At 38.8% G+C, this 10,394-nt stretch overlaps 1 long non-coding RNA gene across 1 annotated transcript; it reads right to left on the minus strand.

Moving 5' to 3' along the window:
• Positions 1 to 5,237: 5,237 nt before the first annotated feature.
• On the minus strand, positions 5,238 to 8,208 carry LOC138971109 (uncharacterized). The gene is made up of 4 exons (XR_011457168.1): positions 7,686 to 8,208; positions 6,799 to 6,865; positions 6,348 to 6,508; positions 5,238 to 5,691 (listed from the first exon to the last, which is right to left on the minus strand). It is a non-coding gene; the product is annotated as an uncharacterized lncRNA (long non-coding RNA).
• Positions 8,209 to 10,394: the final 2,186 nt, after the last annotated feature.

Below are 10,394 nucleotides of genomic sequence, written 5' to 3' on the forward strand. Positions count from 1 at the left end.
ACCTTTAGTTTTCATAATTTTTATATTTTTAATTTTCAGAGCTTGTTTTTAATCCGAATATAACATATTTATATGTTTTTGGAATCAGACAATGATGAAGAATAAGATGAACGTAAATTTGGAACGTTTTATGAAATTAAAAAAAAATTATTACAATGTTCAGATTTTTAATGACCAAAGTCATTAATTAATTTTTAAGCCACCAAGCTGAAATGCAATACCAAAGTCCGGCCTTCGTCGAAGATTGCTTTACAACAATTTCAATCAATTTGATTGAAAAATGAGGGTGTGACAGTGCCGCCTCAACTTTTACAAAAGGCGGATATGACGTCATCAAAGACATTTATCGAAAAAATGAAAAAAATGTCTGGGGATATCATACCCAGGAACTCTCATGTAAAATTTCATAAAGATCGGTCCAGTAGTTTACTCTGAATCGCTCTACACACACACACACAGACAGACAGACACACATACACCACGACCCTCGTCTCGATTCCCCCTCTATGTTAAAACATTTAGTCAAAACTTGACTAAATGTAAAAACAAACAAACCTGGTCAGATCTATTTAGGAGGATCTAGCTGTTAGACTGGCTTTAGTTGAAATGCTGCTGCTACAATTTCTTGTTGACGATAGCCTTGATGCTGTTGAACATAGCCTTACTGCTGTTGGAAATATCCATGAAGCTGTTGAACATAGCCTAGATGATGGTTTAAATAACCTTGATGCTGTTGAACATAGCCTTGATGCTGCTGAACATAGCCTTGATGCTGCTAAACATAGCCTTGGTGCTGTTGAACATAGCCTTGACGCTGTGGAACATAGCCTTGATGCTGCTAAACATAGCCTTGATGCTGTTGATAGCCTTGATGCTGTTGAACATAGCCTTGATGCTGTTGATAGCCTTGATGCTGTTGAACATAGCCTTGATGCTGTTGAACATAGCCTTGACGCTGTGGAACATAGCCTTGATGCTGCTAAACATAGCCTTGATGCTGTTGATAGCCTTGATGCTGTTGATAGCCTTGATGCTGTTGAACATAGCCTTGATGCTGTTGATAGCCTTGATGCTGTTGAACATAACCTTGGTGCTGTTGATAGCCTTGATGCTGTTGAACATAGCCTTGGTGCTGCTAAACATAGCCTTGATGCTGTTGGACATAGCCTTGATGCTGCTGAACATAGCCTTGATGCTGCTAAACATAGCCTTGATGCTGTTGATAGCCTTGATGCTGTTGAACATAGCCTTGATGCTGTTGATAGCCTTGATGCTGTTGAACATAGCCTTGATGCTGTTGATAGCCTTGATGCTGTTGAACATAACCTTGGTGCTGTTGATAGCCTTGATGCTGTTGATAGCCTTGATGCTGTTGAACATAGCCTTGATGCTGTTGATAGCCTTGATGCTGTTGAACATAAGCCTTGATGCTGCTAAACATAGCCTTGATGCTGTTGATAGCCTTGATGGTGTTGAACATAGCCTTGATGATGTTGATAGCCTTGATGCTGTGGAACATAGCCTTGATGCTGTTGATAGCCTTGATGCTGTTGAACATAGCTTTGATGCTGTTGATAGCCTTGATGCTGTTGAACATAGCCTTGATGCTGTTGATAGCCTTGATGCTGTTGAACATAGCCTTGATGCTGTTGATAGCCTTGATGCTGTTGAACATAGCTTTGATGCTGTTGATAGCCTTGATGCTGTTGATAGCCTTGATGCTGTTGAACATAGCCTTGATGCTGTTGATAGCCTTGATGCTGTTGAACATAGCCTTGATGCTGTGGAACATAGCCTTGATGCTGTTGATAGCCTTGATGCTGTTGAACATAGCCTTGACGCTGTTGAACATAGCCTTGGTGCTGCTAAACATAGCCTTGATGCAGTTGAACATAGCCTTGATGCTGTTGATCAGCTCTACAGCTGTTAACCCGTGATTTGTAAAAATGTAAAAAAAATTTACAAATCGCGTCGAACCTAAAACCGCGATTTGTAAAAATGTAAAAAAAAAAAAAAATTAAAAAAAAAACATTTCCGTGTCTTTCTTGTCCCATCGCTGAAAAATTCGGATCGCTTCCTCCCAGTGGAAAGCTAGCAGCAACAGAGTTGTGCTACCCCAAAGTCAAGGGATCCATTAGAATTTTTTTTCTTTCCTTTATTGTCCCATCGCTTGGAATTTTCGGATCGCTTCCTCCCAGTAGAAAGCTAGCAGCAACAGAATCGCGCTACCCCCAAATCAAGGGATCGATAAGATTTTTTTTTTCTCATTTCTTTTAATACTAGATTGTCCTATCGCTGGGAAATTCAGATCGCTTCCTCCCAGTGGAAAGCTAGCAGCAACGGAGTCGCGCTACCCCAAAGTCAAGGGATCCATTAGATTTTTTTTTCTTTCTTTTCTTTATTGTCCCATCACTGGGAAATTCGGATCGCTTCCTCTCAGTGGAAAGCTAGCAGCAACAGAGTCGCGCTACGGCAGAGTCAAGGGATCCATTAGCTTTTTTTCTTTCTTTCTTTTCTTTATTGTCCCATCACTTGGAATTTTCGGATCGCTTCCTCCCAGTAGAAAGCTAGCAGCAACAGAATCGCGCTACCCCAAAGTCAAGGGATCTATTAGATTTTAAAAAAAACAACCAATTCTTCATTGTGACGTTGCTGGGAAATTCGGGTCGCTTCCTCCCAATGGAAAGCTAGCAGCAACAGGGTCGCGCTACCCCAAAGTCAAGAGATCCATTAGATTTTTTTTCTCCATTTCTTTACTAGATTGTCCTATCGCTGGGAAATTCGGATCGCTTCCTCCCAGTGGAAAGCTAGCAGCAACAGAGTCGCGCAACTCCAAAGTCAAGGGATCCATAAGATTTTTTTCTCCATTGTTTATGGTCCCATCGCTGGGGAATTCGGATCGCTTTCTACCAGTGGAAAGCTAGCAGCAACATAGTCGCGCTACCCCAAAGTCAAGGGATCCATTAGATTTTTTTGACTCACATGCGAAGCAAAAGTGAGTCTATGTACTCACCCGAGTCGTCCGTCCGTCCGGCCGGCCGGCCGTCCGTCCGGCCGTCCGGAAAACTTTAACGTTGGATATTTCTTGGACACTATTCAGTCTATCAGTACCAAATTTGGCAAGATGGTGTATGATGACAAGGCCCCAAAAAACATACATAGCATCTTGACCTTGCTTCAAGGTCAAGGTCGCAGGGGCCATAAATGTTGCCTAAAAAACAGCTATTTTTCACATTTTTCCCATTTTCTCTGAAGTTTTTGAGATTCAATACCTCACCTATATATGATATATAGGGCAAAGTGAGCCCCATCTTTTGATACCAGTTTGGTTTACCTTGCTTCAAGGTCAAGGTCACAGGAGCTCTTCAAAGTTGGATTGTATACATATTTTGAAGTGACCTTGACCCTGAACTATGGAAGATAACTGTTTCAAACTTAAAAATTATGTGGGGCACATGTTATGCTTTCATCATGAGACACATTTGGTCACATATGATCAAGGTCAAGGTCACTTTGACCCTTATGAAATGTGACCAAAATAAGGTAGTGAACCACTAAAAGTGACCATATCTCATGGTAGAAAGAGCCAATAAGCACCATTGTACTTCCTATGTCTTGAATTAACAGCTTTGTGTTGCATGACCTTGACCTTGGGTCAAGGTCACATGTATTTTGGTAGGAAAAATGTGTAAAGCATGTGAGTCGTATGGGCTTTGCCCTTCTTGTTTCATTTCTTTATTGTCTTTATTTACATGCCTTTTATTATTATTGATATTTGTTGTTTAGAGCCTCTACACTGGGTGGTAGAGGGTGGTTTGGGCCGGATAGGTAAAATATTACGATTTTTAGCATCACAAAGAAAACTAATCCAGCCTGCGAGTTGGGGAGGGGGGGGTGGTCGGTGCGGGGGTGCTATCGTCCCCTTCGCCCCTCTGAACCGCTCTGCAAGGGCGCACGTGTGTGTGTGTGTGTGTGTGCCCTTACCCAAATGCAGTATACTTATTTTGTACTGCAGGAGGTACAATTTTGGTACGTTTGCAGCACATTTAAGGTACGTACTGAAAATGTACCAAATTGGAACCGTGCTGAAACTATGCTGAAAAGATACCAAAAATATACCTCCAAGTACTGAAAACGTACTTCCCTTTTCAAAGTATCAACATGTACTGAAAATATACTGAATATGTGCTGTTAACATGCACACCATGAAAGTTTTAGGGCAAATGCTAGCATTTGTAAATAAGAAAAACTGAGAAAAGTCAAAACAATTTGCAGTGGCAATCTTCAGCTTTTAATATCCGAAAAATAACAATGCATTCACATGAATCCATGTGTATATATATATATCTATATCTATATATGCACACACACAATGCAAATTTAAAACAAATAGTGTTCAACTTTACAGAAAAATATGTATTAACTTTTACACCTGCATGCAAGCATACCACAACCATACTGCAAATGTACCACAAATATACTGCAACTGTACTGATTAATTGCTGCTTTGGAGACATACCTCACAGATACTGAAAGCATACTAATAATATACTGCCATAGAAGTTAAAGAATATACCATAAGTATACTGATTATGTACTGCTGCAGAAGTATACTAAAAGTATACTAATAATATACTTCTCTAGAGGTTTAAGAAAAATTGCCACAGAAAAAAGAATGTACTATAAGTATACTGATTATGTACTGCTGCAGAGGTATACCAAAAATGTACTAAAAGTATACCAATAATATACTTCCCCAGAGGTTTAAGAAAAATTGCCACAGAAAAAAGAATGTACCATTAGTATACTGATTATGTACTGCTGCAGAGGTATACCAAAAATGTACTAAAAGTATACCAATAATATACTTCCCCAGAGGTTTAAGAAAAATTGCCACAGAAAAAAGAATGTACCACTAGTATACTGATTATGTACTGCTGCAGAGGTATACCAAAAATGTACTAAAAGTATACCAATAATATACTTCCCCAGAGGTTTAAGAAAAATTGCCACAGAAAAAAGAATGTACCACTAGTATACTGATTATGTACTGCTGCAGAGGTATACCAAAAATGTACTAAAAGTATACCAATAATATACTTCCCCAGAGGTTTATAAAAATAGCCACAGAAAAAAGGGGGTGGGGGGGAGGGAGAGGGGGTGGGGGGAGGGAGGGAGAGGGGGGGGGAAGGGGGGTGGGGGGGGGGGAGATAGAAAGGAAAAAAATATATGTCAGTACACAAAAAAATAACCCTCATCAAAGTTTCCATACCATAGAACATGGGTGGAGATCACATAAAGACACCACAGACAAAATATGACTAGAACTCTCATACCAATAATAGGAGAGAAACAATTTGATGTACATACAACAGAACGTGACTAGATAAACGCATGACTAGAAATCACAAACCAATTTTAGGAGAGAAACAATTTGATGTACATACAACAGAACGTGACTAGATAAAAATATACCACAGAGAAAAAAAGAAAACAGATCTAAAAGAAAATAAAGTCTGTCCATACATCCAAACAACCATAGGTCCTGGCACATGGCACAATAATATATTATATCAGGACGTAAAAGTTACTTCGAATTCTTAGCTTTACAAATGGCTGCTGACAGCTTGCTCCGCAGCACCGTCCTAATCCTCGCCGACGAGCTGCCCTCATTGCTTGCCACGGTGTAAGCTGAAATGATATATTCAGCAGGTTCAGACAAAATTATAATTCAAATTAAAGCCTGCAAGAAAAATATTAATATCCATCCAAACCTCTGTACTTGAAGTCTTTTCTTTAACTTTACCAGCAGAATACCACTTGTGCAATTAATTAATATGAATGCATCTCTGTCTGCTTCAGATCCGGGATGTTCCCCTGGACAAGATTTTTAACTTTTTAAAAGAGATCAAGATTTTAAGTGATAGTGATTAATTTTTAGAACCTTCTTTTACAGTGATAGATCTGAATTTTTTGTTTGTTTGTTTAACGCCCAGCCGATCACGAAGGGCCATATCAGGGCGGTGCTGCTTTGACATTTAACGTGCGCCACACACAAGACAGAAGTCGCAGTATGCGAATGCTTGCAACAAAATTCACAAATGGCTAAGCAAGTCACGTGGACAACATCCGAGTCATAACGGAGTGGTACCCAGGCATCAGTACTTGGCTAGTTACGCTATGTTCATTATTGATTGTCGAGGGATAAGTGAACATTTTGGATGCTTGTCATTTTGTTGTTGAGCATAGCAGCTTTTGGCTTGGCGTAGCAATGACTGCAAAATCGGAGCATGCTACGCCAAACATTGTAGCAGTTGGCAGGTATGCAGCTATCATACCTAACATACCTTGTGTAGCATAGCTGGCCATCAGCTCCCCCTCCAGCTCGCGCTGTCTTGCCTCCAGGCTAGTCAGTAGTGACCTTGGCCTGCAGGTCCTTGACCTGCTCCCTCAGTGCAGCTGCATTCGCCTTGCAGGCTTCAGTGCAGGCCAGGTTCTGTGGTTAGAACTGAAAAAAAGAATACCAATTATGCACATGTATAAATAAAAAATGTTACTAAAGCATTAACCAAAACTGTCGGCACTTAAAAAGTGAGCAGACACATCATAATTTTGTTGGGGAATAATTAAATAAATCCATAAACAAAAAGACTGCCAACGTTCCAAAATTCAGAATCAAAATCCAAGAACGGTAGTTTGTTGTAATTTAATATATATTTGTGAATGTATTGTTTTGTCAATAACAAACGTTCCAACAAACTTACCTTTCTTGTTTTTTGATAGGGAATAATTAGTTACCTGATCTCGGCGCCTTAGCCGCTACTGTTGCACGCGGTGTTGGTGCACCATCGAGGTCATATGAAGGCTAAAACAAAAAAATCCCATAGCAACACGTGAGAACATTCAACTTTCAAGGCTTTTGAAAAAAAGACACTAGCTGCTATTAGGATCTGCTCTAAATGTCACATGCACAGAAATGATCAGGCTTCAAGCAAAGAATGAAGCAATAAACTAACTGGCAACACTCGCTGCAAATTGAGGAACATTTGTCGTGGTGACTGGCGACGCTGACTCTAGCGACGCCAACTGCATAGCTAATATAAATAAAACAAATATAGATTTGCTTATTTGCTACTCTTCACTGCGCACATGTATCCAGGGGATACTTGAAAAAAACCCAGCATAGTACTCAGTAATAGTAGTTATTATTACTTTTGTCTAATAAAGTAATACTAATAGTAAATAACTTAATATACAATTCAACATTTGATTATTTTAGTTTAACTTTGAAGAGAAACAATTAGTTAAACTTGCTAATTTTCAAATACTAAATGTATGGAAGGAAATAATTGGTTGGCAATATTACAAATGACGAATGCAAGCACTCTTCGTGGGTGCAAGTGAGGCTCTATAAAGTATAAAGAATGTCCTGCATGGCCAATGACTCATTACTAAAGTGCTCAAATTCAAACTCAAAGCTAAGTTCTGTTCTATTTCTAGTGGCACTGGTAACAGTAACTTCAGTAAGTGAAAGTTTGAAAAGAGTAATGAATGTGTATTTCTTTGTCTTCGTGCCATACTACCACTACCAGTCCCATTATGTCACTCGACTCACTGGGTCAGCACAATAGCTACACTAAAAGTTAAAATACCACTGTATCAAAACAATCAACACAATTACTTACCAACGAGAGTGAAGAGGGTTTGTGAAGAGAGTGAGTCACTCATTGCGATTCGGGTGGAGGCAAAGTGGATGTTTCATGTTTCGTTTCTGAGCCAGAGGTGTCACTGTCAGCCATGGTTAGAACTCCACGTTGTCAAAGGACCGGCTGGCTTTTCGCATGGAAGTAGTTGTGCATCTCAACATTGCAACAATATTGTAGACTTTGATCCCACACTTAGATATCCAGTTCAAAAGCTTCGTTCATGATGCATTCCTGGGAAAATATCCACTCTAGACACGCACTGTTTCAGTCATGCCTCATGGCAGCTTCAAAAATGGCGGTGTACTTTTGTCTCCTTTCATTTGATTGGGCGATATTTTTAGAACTAGCCACCATGCAGACAAGAGTGAAAAGTAGGTTTTGGACCAGAAATGTTTTCAAATCACTAAGGTGTTGTTGTTTTTTTAAAGTTTTTTTTAATCACATTCTTTTGTCCAGTGGATGCAGCAACATATTTATGTTCTGCTTATTTTGAAGTTTAAACTGTGTTTTACTTTTAGGTATAAAAAAAAAATATAAAAAAAATTGAACATTTTGAATAAGTTAATTTACTGTGCCGTCTTGTTAAAATAAATAATGCAGAATATTGTATACATGTGTGTTTTGGTTGGTGTATTTATTCCAGTTTGAATGGTACCTGGATGTTTGGGGAAGAAGAAGGCAAACGTCTATATCATTAAGAATGTAGATGCAAATTGTAATGTCTTGCTTCAAGTTAACTGAAACATATGGTCAAATATATATATATATATATATATATATATATGCATTTGATTTACACTATCGATGACAGCTAGAGAAAATGGCTCGATGAAAGATTGAATGGCGTAGTGTTTGTCGTACATTTTCAGTACACAAAATGTTTCTAAGTCCAACTGGCACTCGCAGTATGAAAAGTAACAAAGTCGAAGCAGTACATTTGCAGTACAGGCAAAAAATGGCTAAGTTATTTTGGTATGTTTTCAGTATACATAATATTTTCTAAGTCCAAAAGAAGCACATTTTCAGTACACAAAATGTTTTCTAAGTCATATTGAAGTACTTTTTCAGCATACAAAATATTTTCAAAGTCCAACAAAAGCACATTTTCAGTACATCAAAAAGTGGTTAAGTCTAAACGAGGTATGTTTTCAGTACAATAGAGGTATGTTTTCAGTATACCACCTAACTTGGTTCAAAACTGCAGTACATTTTCAGTGTACCTAAAATGTACTGAATTTTCTTTGCAGCACATTTGAAGTACATTTGAAGTACATTTTTGGGCAGGAGGTACAAATTCAGTACATTTTCAGCTCATGTTTGGTATACCTAATTTGTGCTGATTTCTGTGGGGGTGTGTGTGTGTTCTCCGTAATCCACACGATTGGTCGCCTAAAAGCACTTTAGGTAACCATCCACATGTGGATGGTTACCTGAAATGTGGATGGTTTTCTTTGAGTGTGGATGGTTGCTTCACGCCAAATGTGGAAGGCTTCCTATCTGTGGATAGTTGCCTGAGGTGGATGGCTACTTCAGCAGCTGTGTGGATTGTTACCTGGATGTGTGGAATTTTTACCTGGAACGGCCTTACTGCTTAAGGGAGATAAACAGGAAAAAGTATAAACCTACCGACCAACCAACTAACCTACCAACCGGGAAAATGATATTTGAATCCTTTAAGTTTTATTGGCTCATCTGATTAATCAGGAGAGACTTAGGTCTGCTTTGACATATAACCTGCGCCACACACAAGACAGAAGTCGCAGCACAGGCTTCATGTCCCACCCAGTCACATTATTCTGACACCGGACCAACCAGTCCTAGCACTAACCCCATAATGCCAGACGCCAGGCAGAGCAGCCACTAGATTGCCAATTTTAGTCAAATGTGAGTGAGTGACTTAAGAAAGCTAAAAATAAAGTGAAGAAAAACGTCAAACTTCATTTGAAAACAAGTTTTATTCATGAGAATAAAAAAAAGAAAAAAAGAACTTGTTTCGTTATCTGAAACGTTTGTGACAAATGCAAATAAAATTGATAAAATTCATCAATGGTCCTTTGCTCAAGCATGTCCCAGTATTCTTCTTCTTGTGTCTCTGATTGACTAGCCCCCGAATACTATCTTTGGTCTTGGATAACATATACTGTGAGCTCTTATTTTCACATACACTGAATGACAAGTCTAGAATCACGGTAGTGGCAATATAATTTCAAGTGAAAAGCCCTCGATCAGAGACTACAGAAGGAGAATGTTAGGGAACAGCTCTGCTTTGACAAGACATGCCATTTTCTTTAATTGATGCCTACAACAGTTCAACTGTGGATATCACTGAGGTCAGGAAAAACAAACACCAAAAAAACCAAAACAAAATCATCCACATTTTGGCGCTGAAAATGTAAAATACTGCAGGCAACTGCCAGTACAGATGGCATCATGAAATAATGAAATTTGATGCGAAGAAAAAATACCAAAACTTAGGATCTGAAAAAGTACACATAAACTACAACAAGCAACTTGCAGTTGGTACTTGTAATGCAATTATCAACCTGCCCCTAAATCATCACCATCTAACACATTAGACATAAAAAGCCTAACATAAAATGAAATTAAGGAGCATATCATCAACGTTATCTTGTGCACATTCCAAACAACTAACACTTGTTATTTGGGGACGATGAACCAAAGTTTCAA

This window comes from Littorina saxatilis, linkage group LG7 (assembly GCF_037325665.1).
Source record: "Littorina saxatilis isolate snail1 linkage group LG7, US_GU_Lsax_2.0, whole genome shotgun sequence".
In the NCBI taxonomy this organism is placed as follows: Eukaryota; Metazoa; Mollusca; class Gastropoda; order Littorinimorpha; family Littorinidae; genus Littorina; species Littorina saxatilis.